At 26.1% G+C, this 21246-nt stretch overlaps 2 non-coding genes across 2 annotated transcripts; both read right to left on the reverse strand.

Moving 5' to 3' along the window:
* Nucleotides 1–2441: 2441 nt before the first annotated feature.
* On the reverse strand, nt 2442–2548 carry LOC122850742. The gene has a single exon (XR_006373650.1). It is a non-coding gene; the product is annotated as a U6 spliceosomal RNA (small nuclear RNA).
* A 13355-nt stretch (nt 2549–15903) lies between these two features.
* LOC122850743 lies at nt 15904–16010 on the reverse strand. The gene has a single exon (XR_006373651.1). It is a non-coding gene; the product is annotated as a U6 spliceosomal RNA (small nuclear RNA).
* Between the last annotated feature and the right edge of the window lie 5236 nt (nt 16011–21246).

Genomic DNA, 21246 nt, shown 5'->3' on the forward strand with positions numbered 1-21246 from the left:
GTAATAGAATTCATATATTTAATCAAAAAGCTTCATAGACACAAAATAATTACTGAAAACACCTAGATCGGTCATTGCTTGAATACAACGCCATGTATATTTCTCAACCTAATTAGGGCTTCATGCGGTACGAGACGAGACGAGATTCGACGAGTCTCGGTATCGGTCTCGCTCGTTCGCACCAGGTCTCGGTCTCGGTCTCGGTCTCGCAATTTTAAGATTTTAGGTCTCGGTCTCGGTCTCGGTCTCGGTCTCGTCTCGCAAGTCTCGCCGGGTCTCGCTTTTATACTAATATTTATTCGTCCAAGTAAAGTAAAAAAAGTGATTGAATAATACCATGTATATCAAATTCGTGTAAAATAAAAACAATTAATATTGTATTACCTAATTTTTTTTAAATTATAAAATATAAAATAATGCAATAAATATTGAATTATATTAATTAATAAATTGATTATTAATTTTAATATTAATAAAATTGATTAATCATACAAAATTATGACGAGAATTATTTTTATATACGACGTTTGTTTTTTATTTTCATTTATTAAATTCATAAAAAAAAATTTGATGTTTTCTTCAACGTGACCACAGAGGAACTGAACAACTTCAAGGATGAAGCATCAGAACGTCCTAATTGTGTAAACAAATACAGTAGACATAATCTTTCTGTTTCCAGAAAAAAAATAAAAATGAAAGACAAACGAATGTTCAAAGTGAATCTTGAAAATTTAAAAATCGTTAAATTAGTCTGAGAAAAGTCTTTAGAAATGCCATAAACAAATAGTATATTTTCCTTTTACTTCATCGATATGTATTTTTTTTCCAAGAAGTAAATCATTGCCTTTGAAACATCAAATACAACAAATATCAGTTGAGGAAAATATAATTGGCGTAACTTAAGTCTTTACAATTTTCATTGATACATAAGGCTTGTAAATATCTTGTGACTCTGGCGTCAGTGCCCTACTGTGCAGTGTCTTACTGTGCAGGAATATAACAGTTCTTTTTTTTCAATATGATTCGATACGGTAAGAGGAAAAAAAAAAAAAAAAAAAAAAATATTTAAAATTTTCAGAGTCTCGCGAGACTAGCGAGACTTTCAGACGATACTCTCGGTCTCGGTCTCGGTCTCGCGTCTCGCGTCTCGCGAGACGACGCATGCGAGACCGAGACTAGTCTCGGTACCGCATGAAGCCCTAAACCTAATTTACATATCAAACCATAACTCAAATATAATAAAAATTTTAATTATTTCAGATTTAATTCATTTTTGTTTCTTTTATTTTAGTTTATGTACCATTGTATCAAAACATGTTTTTTTATAAAAGTAATTCAATGTTTGTGAATATAGGACGATATGAAAAAAGATAGGTCATGAAACAACACATACCTGGTGGAAATATTTCTCCGACTTTCTTTAACTGTTCTCCAAGTTTCTCCGTCTTTTCTCCAACTTTTTCCACCTTCTTACAAAAATAATCCATGGTTGGAGAAAAAAGGGAGAAATTTACTCCAATTTTTCTCCAACTTTTTTCCGCTAAGCCTCCGACTTTTTTCGGACCTTTTTCCAACTTTTTTCCGCCATTTCTCTAACCTTCTTCTAAAGTTTGTTGCACTATTTCCCAAATCTTCTTTTACCTAATATTTCTTCCAAAATTCTCCCGCGATTCTCCAACCCTCTCCCACCTCTCGAATAAAAATATTTCTCCTTAATTTCTCCACCATTTTCCCGGATTTCTCTTAAATCAGCCCACGCGAAAAATTAACAGAGTTTTCAAAAAATACATCACAATGCTCTCCGTTATGTAACAATTAATAATAAGTCATTTTTTTTTTTTTTGAAAATTGAAAAAGTAGGAGAAAGCGTGGCGAAAAGTTGGAAAAAGTCTGATAAAAAATACGCAAATATTATAACTATCACTTCTAATAAATTTCAATGAAAATTAATTTTATTCATTAACCTTCAAGTAATCTCAAATCATTCAGTAATCTAAAATTAATTAATGAAAACAAAACTGATAAAAATTGTTGAAAAATAATATTTTAAATCAAAGATAAACTTTGTTTCTGATAATATCAATGATTATTTGCATTATTAATTTCAATGAATCTTTCTTTGATCTTCTTTATCTTTTTTTTAAATTTAATTACCGAATTGATGAAAACCTTAGTTTCCTTATTGTTTACTAGAAAGATTATAGAAAAATCAATTCATTGGACACTATCAAATAAAATTTTGTGCAATTTATCATAGATTTATTTATTGATATTTATTTAACATGCAATATGCTCACCAAAAGAAATCATCCCACGAAACAAATCTAATTTTTTATTTGTTTTTTTTTTCATTCATTTATGAATTTGTTAATTATTGTTTGTTTGTGCAGGTGTAAACTGAATATTATTAAACCAAAAAATTTATGATAGATAATAACAAAAAAAATGTGGAACGCTTCACGATTTTGCGTGTCATCCTTGCGCAGGGGCCATGCTAATCTTCTCTGTATCGTTCCAATTTTAGTATATGTACTGCCGAAGCAAGTACGAAAGTGGACACTCTCGAATCGTATATATACAAACCAAACAATGTGTGACCACATGCGAGAAATATTAACACTTCACTTATTAATCAATATCTCAAATTGTAATTAACTAAATTTAATGATTTTTTCATCCTTTACAAAAATAATTTAACGTCGAATTATTGCATACAAAAAATTATTGCAAAAATTTCAACAATAATTTTTCATTTTCTACCAGCCCTGGTAACGCCTGATAAGAAGTGAATTAATTATTTATAATGATAATTGTTAAATAATTTATGATATTTATTTTACTTTTTTATGTTTAATTTATCGGTTTTTTTAAGTAGATTTTTTTTAAGGATAATGATGATTTAGAAAATCAACAACCATTGAATTTTCAAGGATTTATTGAACAAAATAGAATTGATTATTAAATGGAACTTGATACAATATAACAGCAATTAAAAGAACGTATTTGTAAACGTATTATTAAGTTTGATCATGAGCAACGAAAATTTCAGAATGAAGTGAGCACTATTGTTATTAAATATTGTTGTAATTTATATTATTCTTTCGTTAATTTTTTTTCTATTATTTCGTTGCATTTCAGTTGAATGTAGAAGTACGTGAGATGAGTCTACGGCACACCGTCGAGCGTGAACAAGTTGAAGAACAGAATTTATTTGTGTCAAAGAGCAAAAACTGAAGGAACCATTAAGTTCAGGACGTCAAAAAATTAAAAAAAAAAATAATTAATGATAATTTAACTTGTTGAAATTTTTGAATGGCAATTTGATATTCATTCAGCATGTAATATTCTCACGAAAAAAAATTATTCCAACAAACAAATCTTATTCTTTATTTTTATTTTTATTTTTTTCATTCATTTATGAAACTGGAGCTGGTTCATCATCGTTTAGGTGTACGGGTGTAAACTGTAAATGAGTTGTTCAGTGTATACGCAATAATAATAACATCTTGATAATACATGTTGATTAATCATTACACAAAGATTTTGATCGAAAAAGAAAATTATTCTTCTGGTTAAAGAGTAATTCAAGATAATCTTCAATCAATAATAATGAAAGACAATTTATAATGTCATTTTACTTGAAAAATATATTTTTAAAAACATTTACTGAAACAACTAATTAAATAATATAAATTATTCTAAATTAATCAGTAAATTTATCAATTTTTATATATTAATTTTTTTTTATAAAATAAAAATTTGATTGTAATATTTATAACAATAACTATGATAATTTAATGTGTAAAAAAAATAAGATTTTTTATCAGGTTTTAAAATAAGTTATTTCATTTTTTTTAAATAAATTGTGAATGTTGTGTATTATATTTTATAAATTTAAATAATCAAATTTAAAAAAAATGTATTTCTGTGAATATTAAAAATATAAATTTTAATAATAATCACCCATGTATGGGTATGTGCTATCACAGCTTTCTAAAATGATATAATGATAACGAAAATCAGTTAAAAAAAAATCGTTATCGATATTTACGTGGTAATTTTTTTTCTTTTTTTTCTTTTTTTTTAATTGGTTACTGTTTGGTCATTCACTAATCACCTATTGGAAAAACCAAGTCTTATCAATCACACATACACAATAGAATTTAAGCTAATGCATCAACCTCAACAGGTCTTTTCAATGGAAGACAGCTGAGTGAAACGACCACCTCAAACAATCCTGGACACTGGTAACTTGGAAAAAAAAAAATTTATTAATTCTTAGTTTTTAAAACTTTTCAATTTTATTTTACTGTATTCATTTATTTTTTATTTCAAAGATTGATTTTTCAAATAAGAATTTAAAAATGTATCAACCGATTCAAACAGTTGAAAAACATAAATCATGTTGGATAATTTTATCTACTATACTTGGATCAGCAGCAGTGGCATCAATAGTTACGTGGCTATTGATGAAGTATGGGCAATCATCAGTACCATTTACCACAACAGCAAATTCAACTTTTGATGCAAAAAAAGATTATATTCTGGATTTTGGATTCGTTAATAGTGACAGTAATTTATGCTCAACAATGGGACGGTAATTTTTTTTTTTAATTCTATTTTATTACTGACTATTTTTAATTTATTAAACTAAGTAAAAAAAATTAATTAATTATATATTAATTTCAGTTGGATTATAAAAAAAAATGGATCAGCTGTTGATTCAGCAATAACGACAATGATTTGTAATGGTATAATGAAGCCATCAGCAATGGGTATTGGTGGTGGATTTTTGATGACAATTTACGATCGTAAAAATAAACAGGCATATTTTTTAAATGCGAAAGATAAAGCACCACTTGATGCTGGTGAGAATTTATCTCAAATTGAATCACTTGCTATTGGAGTACCAGGTGAAGTTGCTGGCTATTGGGAGGCTCATCAAAAATATGGTAAACTTACTTGGTCGGATTTGTTTGAGCCCAATATCAAATTGTGTAAAATTCAAGTAAAAAATCATCTACAAACTCGTCCTCAACTTTGTGAAACAATAAAAATGATTGCTGAAAAAGGTGCTAATGAATTTTACAATGGTACACTTGGTGAAATGTTGATCGAAGATTTAACGAAGTTAGGAAGTTTAATGACAATTGAAGATTTGAACAATTATCGTGTTGAATGGATTGATGTGAGTTTAAAAATAAATTTAATTAATTAATTATTTTTTAATATTATCATATATTAACATTTATCATGTTTTAATATTGTTTTTTTTTTTTTTTTTTTTTTTTTTTAGTTAATGAAAAATGGAACACCAAAAAATTTTGCAAGAAATATCAAAGACAAAATAGATGATGAAATAACTTGGAATGAACCAGGTATTTATGGAAGTGCCGAAGGACTTCTAAATGATCATGCAACATCACATATATCAGTAGTAGCCCCAAATGGTGATGCTGTTTTTGTAACTAGTAGTCTTAATAGTCCGTAAGTCAATTAATTATGGATGATTTTAATATTTATTTAATTTGTATCGATGATAATTTATTATACATTATTTTTTATTTTTTTATTACAGATCCGAAAGTCATTACATAAGCTATCAAACAGGAATTATCTTGAACTGTGCTACGGATAAAGTTAGCAATGAATTTCCATCTCAAGAAAGTGATGACAATAATGAATTGAAAAAACAGCTGCCAATCGTAGCAACAATACCGCTGATGGAAATAGAATCAAATGTTACAATTAATACAATCAATGATAACAATGATAACATTGATAGTATTGATAGTAGCGAATTGAATAGAACAGCAATGTATCTAAAAGCTCGAGGTGAGTGCCAAAATTAATTTGATCCTCGTGATCTTTTGCCAGGTGCATTCTTTCGCTTGCGGGTATCTCCACTTTAAATAATCATCCCTTAATTGTTTACCTTTCTTTTTTCGACTTTTAGTTTTATGAAACTAAATCGAACTTAACCAGGCTTACAAATTGCGACGCATCATTGCCACTTGGCCTCACTGTTCATGTCAAATATTAATACATTTTATACACTTTAATTAACAATATCTCTAAATCGGGATGGGACAAGAATCTGATTTTTTTTCTAAATTATCTAATCAATATCAATTTTAACATATTAATTTTTTATCAAATTGGTATACCCGTTTTTTTTTGCTAAAACCGGAAATATAAAAAATTAAAAAGAAATCCCTATACATGCAATGTTTCAACTGCTCGAAAAATTTACCTGCTTAGAACTAATTATCTTGAAAACTATAGATTGAACATAATTATACAAAATTAGGGTCATTAGATGCAGAGGAATTTCAAGATTTATATACCTAAAAATTAGAGAATTGGTAAGAAAACTAATCGGTGGAGGTACTCCCTTAACCCCCTTAACAAATCAACCACTGATTCGATTTTATGATGTATCAATTTTTTTTTTACAATCTTTATTATTTGTCAAAAAGCTATGAAAGCTTTATTTATTTATTTTTTTTTTGTAATGGAACAATTCGGAATATGTGTTAAGTGAATAGAGTAAATTGTCCATCAAGTGTTGGTTAAATCAGTATCGTTTATGGTCTGGATAGAATGGTCCACTGCAGTTTAAATACTCATATCATATGAGTCATATATGTAATGCATGTATGCTATAGCTCAAAGTGTTCTAAATTCTCTCCAAATACATTTCTTTAATTTTTAAACTACCTTATTCATTTTATCATCATTATATTAAAGTTTCATAAATAAATTTAATATAATGAATAATTGTAATATTATAAATTATTATATTACAATTCATTATTAAATAACGAATAAAAATTATAATTTCGGAGTTAACGCGTTCTCCCACCGAAGTTTTAAAAATTTTCGATTGCAGCCGTTACTTATTTTTTTTACTATTTACATTTTTTTAATATTGTCATTCATATTTTCATAAATTAAAAATTCCTTGGACAATATTCATAAAAAAATATCATAAAGAGTTTACTTGATAATTTTGCTTTGAAAAACTTGGTTAATTTTTTTTAAAAAAGACAAAAAATTTTTTTTAATTTATTTTATTACTTAATGTCTCTTTTTTATATTGTTTATATGTTTTTTCAATTTACAAAATTATATTAGAATGGTATGAATGTCGTTTACACAATTTTCAAGTGATATAAATGTATGTTTAGTCAGCCGGTGAATTATCTGACTGTTATAGAATATTGTAGCACATTTTGCAAATAGCACACACACATAAACTGCTACGTATAATATTTTTTTTATCTTCTTCTTTGGACTGGTAGTATTAGATTCTGATTTTGCAGCAATTTTGTGGTTAATTTGAACGGAAAAGGCATGACTCACTAATGAATGATCAACATTATTGATGACTTAATTGATTGAATTTAACTGAGAAACCAATTTGCAATTAATGAAATCATAAAAATCAAATGTTATGCCAAAATATGAGTTAATTTATTTTTTTTTTTGTTGCCATTGAAGCATTATTTGAAATAAATATATGGAAATTTATATTTCAACAGATAGGTATTTTATGATAGGTATAAATTTCTCACCAACTCCACTGACCATCTATTCCGCAATTTAAAAATCGTTTTTTTTTCGGTTCCGAATCTCACCAACTCCACTGACCATCTATTCAGCAATTTAAAAATCGTGATAGGTTTTGTTAATTGCAGTTAAATAAACCAGCTTTAGGAATTTTCTGATTCTTACTTATCATAATTATATTGATCGCTTTTACATTTGAATAATTATTTACCGCGGTAATGATTCTTATGTTTATTTTTTTCTTAGACAAAAAGTCCTATTTAACAGAATTTTTTTTTCACAGTGTATATAACAATTATTTAAATGGTTATTACAATGTGATCTCTGAGGAACAGATGTTACTAAATATATCAATAAACAAAACGTAATACAATATTTTATGACAATAAAGTCAAAATAATAAATGAATTATATATTTATATAATAAATTAATTAACATCTTAAATTTTGTCATGCAATATTTTATCGATATTCTCAAGTCTTTTCTTTAAGAAAAAAACAATATATACCTTGCAATATTCTTATCATTTTTATGCATACACAAATAAATAATAGAAAAAAATAAAAACGAATTTTAATAACCTGCCTCAATGTTGTTCAACGACTTCAAAATTTTTCGTAATAATTACGAAAAATTAAAAAACATATTCTGAATCGATTTTATACTGTGTAATGTGGATACATGAGAGAAATAATTTGTATCCACATTCCACAGTATAAAATCGATTCAGAATATGTTTTTTCTTTTCCTATTATAAAAAGGACACTTGACCGCTTTTTATTCGTGATTTGATTGGTCGAAAATTTTTAGCATTTGTTTATAACTAATACTTTATTATTTTCTCTCTCATACTAACACGTTGCTACGTGTTGTTATGTGGTTGCTACGTTTGCTTATTTTTGGCAATTAATTAATTTGAGTTGTGTCGTTTCTAGATCAAAAGTCATATTACAGCTTTTTACTAATTTCTATATATTCATATTTAATAAAAATAGTATTGTTATATGAATACAACTAATTTATATTATATTAAATTAATATTCAAATAAAAAAAAAGTTAGTGTGGTTATTATACGTTACGGTTACTACGTTTATCAAGAACGTCATCATATTTATCAATATTACTTAATTGAAATAATATATAGATTTGAATATTGTATAAAATATAAATATTTATATAAATAAGTAAACATAAATAGAAAAAGTTAGCGTGCGGTTACTACGTGTGATTGCTAATTATATTTTTTTATCAAAGATAATAATACAATTGACTTTATAAAAAGCTGTAATATGACTTCAATACTTTGATTGAGCAACGATGCCACTAAAATGATTTAATGATTGTTTATAATTTGATCAAATGATATTTTTGTTCATCACAATAATTATAATATTGATTATAAACTTGAAATAAATATAGTAATTCATGGAAATGAAAAATAAGAAAAGTACTTCACGTAATTAATAAAAATTACAATTATGATAAAGAAAATAGTATTAATAATCATATACATAATATTATATACAACGACGCGCCGGAGGCGCGGGGTAACCCTTGTATTATAAAATATAAACTTGTGTCATAATTATTATTTTAATTTTTTCATTTTATGCAAAAGAAAAAATTGCATTAAGTCAATAATGAAATAATTGAATGTTGTATGTATTTTTATTATATAGAAAAAAATTTTTTATTTATTTTTTTCAATATTGCGAATCAATAAGTTATACATATTAACTGTTGAAATATATGATTTAAAATTTTAAAAAGTCAATTGATAACATGAGTGAATTTAAACTGTTCCATTTAACAGTCAAATATTTATAAGAAGCACACAAAATGTACTGTAGTCATGAGTAGGCACTTGGGGTTTTTTTTTTTTTATTGGCTAAAGTTCTTAGACCACACAAACGATATATAAATATATATCAACGAGTTTGAAAATCTCATTTCTCTCATTTTATATATTTTTTTTCATTTATATATAAAACAGTCTTTACTCAACTTTTATCTATGAGTTTAACGATTACAAGTGTGTAATTGCCCATGATATTTTACATTTAAGCTGAACATTGAGAAAAATAAAAAAAAGATAGAAAATATATATCGTCTAGAAACTTTAGTTGAATGTCCATAAAGACAATTTTACTCAAGTCTAATCGACAAAACTTTAAATAGGATTTTTTTAATTCTCATATATGTATATATTTATGGCAACGACTGATATCTATGACTACGAGTGTCGAGAATATCAAGATTACTAATTGGTATAGACCATCTGACGCTTCTTGGTAAATTTATTTCGTGCATAAGGATCCTACTCTCAAGCTACCTCGAGGTAGATATCTAAAATAATAAAATTAGTCTCAATATTAAACATGTTAATTATAATTATAATAATTAATTCAAGTTAAATTTCGAACCCCTGTTCATCAAAATAATTCCATGTTATACTTGAAGATCCGGTATTGGTACTGACACAAGTTCAGAAGACAGAAAATGTTCCTTCAGTCTCAATGCTCGATTTTCAATCTATAATTTACAAAATTAAATATTATATTTTGGTTTATTATTGGCACACATATATTTTTTAATAATATATACATATATCAAGTTTGTTTGATGAATAATAATGTGTTTTTATATATGTCTATGTTAAGTGGAATAACAAAAATACAAAAGGGTGAGATATATAGCCACTAAATCAATACTAGATAATTTTTTTTTTCCCATAAATATTGGACAGTTTGAAACTCATTTTTTTCCAGCAAAATAGAGTAGAGTCTGAAGAAAGCCTTAATAAATATGCTAATATTATATAAAATGATTTATTTTTATTCGAGATTTTGAAGAACGGAATATTGTTTAGAATTTTTAGTTCGTATATATTGTAAATTGAGTATTTCTTAGTGACGAAAAATAAGATAAAAGAAAAAATATATATTTAAAATAATCTATATATTATTATTATTATTTATGTGCCATTCAAATACGAGAATAATAATTTTTCAAAAACACATATAATTTATTTTTTCACATGATTGCAAAAAAAGAAATTTTTCATTTCAAATATTTATATATACCATTCATGATTAAAATGGTTGATAAATTTTTTTAAATCACTAGCTGCAGTGTATATATTATTTTGAATATGATTTGACTGTGAATATAAACAAATTGCCCAATTTGGTACCTGATCTACTCGATTTATTTTTTAATTTAACAAAACTTTTATGGTACTTATTTAATAATTTATATATTTCTTTACATCTATGAAATTAAAGTTTTAAAGTTAGATTAACTTTTTTATTATTTATTGATTGCAACTTATAGAATGAATAATTTGTTTTGCAAATATTTAAAGTTTTTTTTTCTAATATTGAATATTTTTTTTTAACATACAGAAATTTTAGTTTAATACAAAATAATAATTTTAAAGCGAGTGGATTTATTCTACAATGAGACATAATACTTTTAAATATACATATTTTTTAATACGAAACTGTTACTAACATTTTATTTTTATCCACATGGTAGCTGCTAAAATGAGGGCATTCATGGATGAAAATGGTACTAAGCCATGTGATAATTTCTATCAATTTGCATGTGGCGGTTTTTTAAAAAGCCAAGATTATAATCCTGTCACTTATTTGAAACTAGATAGTGACAGTTATCTAGAAAATTTACTCAAAAAAGACATTCACAATACGAATTTTAATTACATAAAGCTTGCCAATACTTTTTACAAAGATTGTGTGGCTGAGAAAGAATCCAACAATTTGATGAACTTAGGTGAAGCGTGGCCTATTATTATGAAAAAGAAACAATACCATTTTGATTTTAACCGCACAACAATAAAAATAAGCAATAACAAGGAGTGGATAAATTTATTTTTTAATATTGACGTGGACGATTCGTCTGTTATTGGAATTGCTCCGAGTGAACAAAGCAAAGATTTTAATAAATATCATGCTAAGATGATGGAAATTGCATCATCTTTTTATAAAGGTAAAAAGTTCAATAGAAAAATAAACAAAGCTATAAAAAAATGTTCAAAGTTTGGAATTGATCTTATGAATAATGAATTGATACAACAGGATTTTTTATCTCCTCTTATGTCACTTGAAATCGTGACATTCGATGAGTTAAAAAATAAATATGGTTTTTTTGATTGGGGAGAATATATTAAGCATCTTCGTGGCACTCCGCTTAAAACAACAACAAAATTTCTGATTAGGGATATCAAATACATGAAAAACTTACAATATTTGTTAGAAACAACAGATGAAAAAACTTTAGTAAATTTTTATGCGTGGATGATTCATGACAATAATAATCGAATTATCGAAAATTTGAAATCAAAACGATGCCTTGATATAGTTAAAGATAAACTGCCAATATCAGTGATGACTATGCTTTATCAAAACATAAAGGATAAGAATAAAAAAAAAGAAAATGCAATTTTACCAATAATTTTTGATGTCAAAGAACAAATACTAAAAATGATTAATGACTCAAACTTCATTAATGATCCAACAAAAGAATTACTACTTGAAAAAATTCAATCACTGCAATATATTATTAATTTCCCAAAAGAATTCCAAAATGAATTAATAATTGATCAATTTTATAAAAACTTGAAATTTTTGAAAGAAGACAATTATGTTGACAAAAACAATAGAATAACTATTTTCAATCAACAAATTGCATTGACACGAAATACTTTCTGGAGTACATTGGAAAAATATTTACTTGAATACAACGCGTGTTATAATTCTCGTAATAATTTTATAGGTAATATCACATAAGTATTAAACCATAATTCAAATATATTTAAATTATTATTGAGATTAATTTTTTTTTTTTTTTCGTCATTCTAGTTTATTCTCCAATTTTTCAAAATCTGTTTTTTGATGAAAGAAACCCTCTGTTCATAAATTATGCAACAGTAGGGAGAACAATAGGCCATGAAATAACGCATGCCTTAAAAAAAATTGATTATTCATATGATTTTTTTGGTAATGAACAAAAAATGTGGTCAAAATGGTCAGTAAAAAAATATAATCAACAGTACAGATGTCTAGTGAAACAATATGGAAATTATAGGTTACCCGGAATGGAAAAAAATGTATGATATTATTTTTTAATTATAAAATTAATTTTTAATAAATTAATTTTTGCATTAACTTTTTTTTTTTTTTTTTAGCTTGATGGAAAATTGACATTAAAGGAAAACATTGCCGATAATGGTGGCTTAAAAGCTGCCTATCGAGCATATGTTGAAAAGGTAGAATCATCAAACATATATGAGGAAATTTTTCTGGACTATACTCCGAAACAATTATTTTGGATAAGTTATGCACAATCGAAGTGTAAAAAGTTTGAAGTAGATTATGGTAAACACGCACCGAATCCATTGCGGGTCAATGGTCCGTTGTCAAATATGAAAGAATTTTCCTACGATTTTCAATGTCCACCTGGATCTAACATGAATCCGACGAAAAAATGTACTGTCTGGTAAAGAATGCACAAATATTATATTTCAATGGAAATACAGATTTTTAAAATACGTTTTAATAAACTTTAATGAAGCATTAAAGTAACTGTAATTACAATTGAAATAAATACATAAATTCAAATTTTAATCGATTACTTTTTATTAATTATTTACCGATATTTCCCATATTTTATATTTTTCATCTATCAACTGTTGGATATTGCTTTGTATTTTTTATAATTATTTTATTGCAAATTATTAAGACTGGACATGAGTAAGTTTAAATCAAACAAATTAAAATATATCATTGTTTAAAAAAAATAATACAATTATTATGTTGATTTATTATTTTAGATTAAAAGCATTGGCCATTTTTTGTATGAAAAAAATCATAAGGAAGTAAACATTATTTCAATAATTGCCAAAGCTGACACAATATCAAAAATGGAATTACAAAATTTTAAGGTAAATAATAATTAATTTATTCTATTGATATTGTTGTTTATTTATTAATAATAAATTAATTTTTATTATTTTAGAATAAAATAATATCTGAACTTGAATCAAGTGATATTAATATTTATAAATTTCCAATTGATGCAATAATATTGCTGATGTTAAAGTGGAAATAAATAAACATGTACCATTTAATGTTGTTGGCACTAATGAATAATGATTTATCGAAAATTGAAAATAAAATGGCAAGTTCACGTGAATATCAATGGGGGACGATACAAATTGAAAATGAAAAACATTGTGCGAATTAATATGCAAGATATGATTGAGAAAACAAGTCAACAACATTGTAAATCTTTATCGAGTGGAACATTTAGAAGAGGTGAATTATTTACTATTATATTAAAATATAACTAATTTATAATGATAAATATTAAACCATTTCTATTTATTTTACTATATATATATATATATATATTTGTTGTTTAATTTATCATTTTTTTGACAGATTTGTTTTGAGGATAACGATTAACTATGACTTGGAAAATCAACAGCCATTGAATTTTCAAGGATTTATTGAACAAAATAAAACGTATTATTGAGTTTGATCATGAGCAACAAAAATTTCAGAATTATTGTTATTAAATATTGTTGTAAATATTTTTTTTTTTCCTATTATTTATTTTGTGCTATTTCAGTTGAATGTAAAAGTACGTGAGATGAGTCTATGACACACTGTTTAACGTGAAAAAAATAAAGATAATAGAAAAAAATTGGATAATGAAATACAAGAATTTAATCGTGTCAAAGAGCAAAAACTGAATGGAAAGAACAATTAAGTCCAGGACGTCAAAAAATAAAAAAAAATATATATATGATAGTTTAACTTGTTTAAATTTTTAAATGGCAATTATGTCTAAAATTTTTCACTAATGAACCTTAAGCTTGTCAAAATATCAAGTAGTTAAATTTGTTTATAATAAAATAATAAAATAACAATCATTGATTCAATAATTTACAATAAATTAATATGGAAAATGGAAATTAATGGAAATAGTAAATATCTGGTCAAATATAGTAATATCTAGAGATGTAAGGTCACCTTTTATTGCAATTTCTATGGAGCCATGCAGAGCCATGGAGGTCTACATGTTAAGCTCCATGGCTGTCCATGGCAAGTTTTTTTTCAAGTTTAGTTCAGTTTCGTTCAGTTGGCACGGTTGGGGCAAAAAAAAGAAGAATGCAAAAATTGGCAGCACTTATCTCGTCTCGGAATCGGAAACGTCACCCACTACTGTCCAGTGCAGTCCAGTGTGTCCACCACGTTGTCGTTGTCTAATCATCTGAATCATCTGAATTTATCATCGACTCCAATCTCTATGAACTAACTTTGAACATTTATCTAATCATTTAACAACAAAACCAAAGTTTTTATTATCTAAAATTGTTTGTTAAATTATAAGTATGCTAATAAAATAAGATAATAAACATTTTTTTATTATGAAATAAGGTCAAATATGGTAAAAATAACGTGTTATGATTGATTTAAAAAAAAAAAAATTATTTTTTTGGGGTTGGCAGTGCATTTCTTGTAATATAAAATAGATAGGACATTCTCCCCTCCACAACACTCTAAAACCGGCGTTGGACATGCCTTAACGTGGCAGAGCTTTGTAATGAAAATGGTTTTGATTATTATACAAGGTGTTATGAGTGTGATGAATATGAAAGAAGTTTAAGGTAGTAACTAGTGAAGCTGCGATATTGTTAAATTTATATTGATAAAAAAAACTCATGTATTTCAGGTCAATATGCTTAAAATGCTGCGAAAAATCTCAAATGGAACCTTATCCACAAGGTCAATTAGAAATATGTCAGTGTAAATTTGCTAAATATCCTCATATTGTAGCATTTTTAAAATCACATGAACGGAGAAGTAAACATCCAAATTTAAGTATTATATACTCAAACATTACTGAACCTTGGTTACATCTGTTTAATAAGAATGGTCAGAGAGAGGAGAGTGGAAGCGTTGCAGATTGGGAGGTAGACCCAGACCTGATTGATGAAACCCTTAGTATTCTTATTGCTCACTAAAAAAATTATATCAAATATGTTTATGATATGTTTATATCAAATAAATAAACACCATCAAATAAATATTTATGCAATTTATTAAACTATTATTTGTTGATATATTTATTTATAACATGTAATATTCTCACTAAAAATTATTTTAACAAAAAAAATCTCATTTTTAATTATTCTTTTTACATCCACTCATGCAGCTGGTTCATCATCGTTTGGTTGTACAGGTAGTACAGGTGTGAATTGTATGTAAAAAAAAAAAAAAAAATTTATGAATAATAATAACAAAAAAATGTGGAACGCTTCACGATTTTGCGTGTCATCCTTGCGCAGGGGCCATGCTAATCTTCTCTGTATCGTTCCAATTTTAGTATATGTACTGCCGAAGCAAGTACAAAAGTAGTCACTCTCAAATCGTATATATAGAAACCAAACGCTACATGACCACATGCGAGAAATATTAACACTTCGCTTATTTATCAATATCTCGAATTCTAATTAACTAAATTCAATAATTTTTTCTCTATTTATGAAAACAATTTAACGTTGAATTATTGCATCTAAATTTATATTATAAAAATATTCTTAATAACTGCTGTGATATTTTTTTGTGACATTTTTTTAAGCATACATACGTTAGAAATAGTAAAATGGTAACGATTGTGAGTCTACAATTATTTTTTTTTTATGGAGTATAAATTATTTTTAAAAAATCAAATAAAAAATTAAATTTGTTTGTTGGAATATATTTTCTTTTTGTGAGCATATTACATGTAAAATAAATATCAATAAATAAATCTTGCATAAGTTGCAGAAAATTTTATTTTATAAGATGTTTATTAAATTGATTTTTGTATAATCATTCTAATGAACTAACTCTAAATATCTCATTGGTCATCTAAATAAATTGATAAATCTTGAATATTTAAATTTAAAAAAGTCTCAACTTTTTCAAGTTGAATAGTATATCACTAAAAAAAATAATAAATCAATTGTTACAAATGATTGCAAAAATATAAAATATTTTTTCGTATACATGTAAATCAGGAACAAAACAGTGACTATATTAAAGATTTAAAAAATTTTTTACATTAAATTTACCTGGTTAATTTTAATTGTAAATATTTTTGATGCATTTAAATTCACTTGTAAAAATATAATAGGACCGACATATAAAATTAAAACATATCACAGAATAATAATTGAGACATGGAAATATGCTTATGCTATTAGAAGTCAAATGGAAGATTGAGACATGTGAGTTTTCATACTTATTATTTGATTAATTATTATCATGTTTTAATATTGCTTTTTTTTCAGTTAATGAAAAATATAACATTGTGCAAAAAATATCATAGATAAAATAGATGATGAAAGAACTTTTAATGCATTGAGCCATAATGGAGATGCTGAGAATCTTCTGAAGGATCATGGAACATCACGTATATCAGTAATAGCACCAAATAGTAATATAGAATTAATTTTGCCAAAGAAATTAACAGGTAAACTACTTCTTTTTCTTAGCTGCCATTTATCCTTTAGCTTTTTATTTCTATAAATTAATAAAAAGCTATGGGAAAAATATTAGCTAAGGAAAGGATGTTGCCCACATGTTTATTTCTTTGGCAAAATTAAATTTCTATAAATTTACATGTGGCTACATTTTTTTACAGACATTTCTCCTATAGCTTTTTATCAATCATACGATATTTAATAAATAAATAAAAATAAAAAATATTAGTCACATTTCAAATTATAAAATAAATCAGTCGGTAGCATAGTTCCTGCCTATATTGAAGATATTATTGTCATATTATCCACATTCTCCTCTCCTTTCCCCCAAACGCAAAAATCGGTCTCTGCGCATGAGAAAAATCTTCAGTTAGGGAAAAATATAAGCCCAGAAAAAAATACACGTAGTGCTATACCCCTGCTGTGACTAGTAGTCTGGATTGTAAGTGTGCTTACTACGTTATGGTTATTTCTCAATAAAAATAGTAAATAAATAAACATAAATCAAAAAAGTTAGTGTGTAGTTGATATATCGTATACGTGTGATTGCTAATTTAATTTACTTCAATTGATATTTAAATATAATAATACATAATTGACTCAATGAAAAGCTGTAATATGAATTCCAAATATTTATCTAGCAAATACACAACTAAAATGATTCAATAATTGTATATAATTTAATCAAATTATATTTTTGTTCATTACGATAATTGATATTCATTATATGAACTTGAAATATGAAAATGAAAAATAAGAAAATAGTGATCGATAAAAATTATAATAACAAAAATGCTTATAATAAAGATACACAATAATATATATATTGGATAAAAAAAAATAAATCCCTTAAAATTAAGTAATGGAAAAAACCTATTTAAACTTTGCAAAATTGTTGATTGATTAATTTAAATTACTAATATTTTTATTCCTTTTAGTTTATCTAGGCAGTGAGAAGTCTTCTCTCTGATCTAGGTAAAATTTAGTGATCTCTAGGGATGTAAAGTAAGCTTTTATTGCAATTTCTAAAATGCAGTTCAGTTCAGTTCAGTTGGCACGGTTGGCACAAAGAAAAAAGAAGAATGCAATAAATTGGCAGCTTAAGTAGGGTTATCCGCCACTTTCCACCACGTCGTACCACGTTGTCAATTTATCATATGTAGATTGTAGACTCGCTAAAGTCTAAACTACCTGTTTTGTAAAGTGCACTTTATATGTATATAACAATTAACAAGTATAAATTATTGTTTAGCTATTTGATTTATATTTAAAATTACAATAAAAGTATTATTGTTGTTATATTATAGTGTTTGTTTGCACAAAAACAGTGTGATAAATTGTAAATATATTATAATAATGAGTAACAACGACGTCACGGAGAGTCAGTGGGACAAAACAATTGAAAAAATTTTTAGTGAAAAAGGGAATATTTTAACTAAAGATAAATCAATTTTAAGAAATAATCAAGATGCATCATTTAAATATGAAAGTACTGATTCTGATGATGAATGTTGTCATAAAAGACAAGAGGCAGATGGTGCATCAGATGCGCATGAAGTTTTCCCTGAAACACCACTGCAACCCAAGTCATTCCAGATGGTACTTTTACTTTTTTTTTATATTTAATATACATTATTATTTTTATTATTATTATTACATATATTTGTGCATCGTTGTGTGAGGTCATTAAAATTGGAGTAAATAAAATCATGGAAATAAATAAATACCTTGAGACAAATTTTAAGTTCAAGGAAATTTTGTAACTCACTTGTGAAAAAGAAAAAAAAAACAATTTAAGAAATAAAATAACCACTGAATTACTCAGTGACGTCTCAAGTGTATTTTTTTTTCAAAAAAAAAACTAAATATTTTTATTTTATTCAACAGGATTTAAGAGAGAACCCTTCAAATTTAAAGAATGGCAAAAAAAATGAAACACAAGAAACGCCATTTAAAAGCCACGAGGAGACATGTTCATGTAAAATTTGTAAAATTCAAAGGTAAAAAAATCAAAGATATATTGAATGATTTATTGTTGTTTAAATGTGTTTAATTGTTTTTTCTTATTTGAATAAATTTAGAAAACATCTACATGAAAAAATCAATGATGTATGGAAATGGCAAGAACAAGGATTGAAAATTCGAAAATATATACGTTGTGTATTCAATGCAGCAGTGGAATCATTGAGTATACCAAATTTATCAACCTATCAATGTGATCCAAATGAGTATGCTGAATTACAAAAAATAGTTGATGAATTATCACTTAAAAATCCACATTTATTATTTCTAATGCTTGTCATACAAGCACAAGAATTTGTTGTCGAATTAAAAATAAGAATAATGGAACCATTGGAAGATAATAATCTTGCTAGAATTGCTGAAGTATTTTTAACAAGTAAGTGTTAATAATAAATATACAATAGGCATAATGATAATTTAATGATTTGAATTTTCAGGACTATTAAATGGTTATGATATTTTAATATCAACAGCAGTGCGCGTATCAAAATTACTAAAACCACTTGAAGAACGTCATTTAAGTAATTTTAATTTAACATGGGAATTTTTTAATAAAAAATTATATCAAAATTATATTTATTTTTATGAGCCAACAATTAGAAATAAATTACCATCAGTTGTATGTCAATTAAGAAAACCACGTAAAGGTAAAGGTTATCAGATACTTCTTGAACGTTATCTTGGTTTCGTTGATGAAATGATGAGAATCGCTGGTTTATGGCCAGAACAAGAATTGCTAATTGATCAATATAGTGCTGAAAAAGTAGCTCAAATAATGAAATCAGATGTTATCCATACAATTAATTGGAAAATAAATACAACTGATGAAATAATATTAATGGATTTAAAAAAACAATCTCATATACCTGGTTTTGGTATTACAAAAAATATTGCTAACGAATGTTTTAAAAAACCAAAGCTACAATTTAAAATTGCTAAAAAAAGTTTGAATATACAAAATATACGTTGTATGTTAGATGTATGGGTTGAAAGAATGTATCAAATAATGGCATGTGGTACACTTGGTATTGATGGTCTTGATTCACAATCACATTTGGACTTAGATTATTTACAAAATAGTTTTTATTTTAGTTATCAAGTTGCATCATGGCTTGTATTAAGTCGTCCAACTGATAATACAAATGATTCAGATATACAATGTTCAAAGTGTACCGATTTATCATGGGTATCACATTTAGTTGTTGGTGGTAGAAATGATTTTGGTGAATGTTCACATCCAATATTATCACAAAAATCAAATTCTACAACAACAACAGTATCAACATCAACATCATCATCACCAATTATTGATGAATGTAAAAAATTAATTGAAGAAACAAATAAAAAAGATTGTCAATGTATACAATTTCATTTAAGTGAATGGCAAGGTACAACATATCGTGGTTTATTACCATTTCCACCATGTTTATGTACACTTTATGTACGATATTTACCAGCATCTGTATGCCCATGTTTACGTGAAAATCGTGATTTTATGACACTTAAAAAATCAACAGCTGAATCATTAGCAGATACTGAAAAAAATTTATGTTCTGTTGGAATTAATAAAAATGATAAAATTAAAAATATAAAAAATAATATTAATAATAAAAAAAATACAAATACAATATCATCATCTTCATCGTCTTCATCGTCTTCATGTGAATTATCTGATTCTGGTAGTTCACATGATGATTCATGCTCAACAGATAGCTCAACAGCACATGATAATTCAAGGCATTGTGATTGTTGTTATTGTGAAGTACCTGGACATGGTGTACAGCAAGCTGCACAAGTTAGTCGTAATTATCATGAAATGAGAGAAAGATTACGTCAATTATTAACATGATGATTCATGCTCAACAAGTAGCTCAACAGCACGTGATAATTCACAACATTGTGATTATTGTTATTGTAAAGTATTTGCACATGGTATACAGCCAGCTGCACAAGTTAGTCGTAATAAAAAAATTATCTGTAATGTATGAAAGATTTATTTATTCATATTTAATTAACATGCAATATGCTTACAAAAAAAATCATCATGGTTTATCATCATTTGGTTGTACGAGTGTAAACTGTATATAAAAAAAAAAA

This window comes from Aphidius gifuensis, linkage group LG2 (assembly GCF_014905175.1).
Source record: "Aphidius gifuensis isolate YNYX2018 linkage group LG2, ASM1490517v1, whole genome shotgun sequence".
Taxonomy (NCBI): Eukaryota; Metazoa; Arthropoda; class Insecta; order Hymenoptera; family Braconidae; genus Aphidius; species Aphidius gifuensis.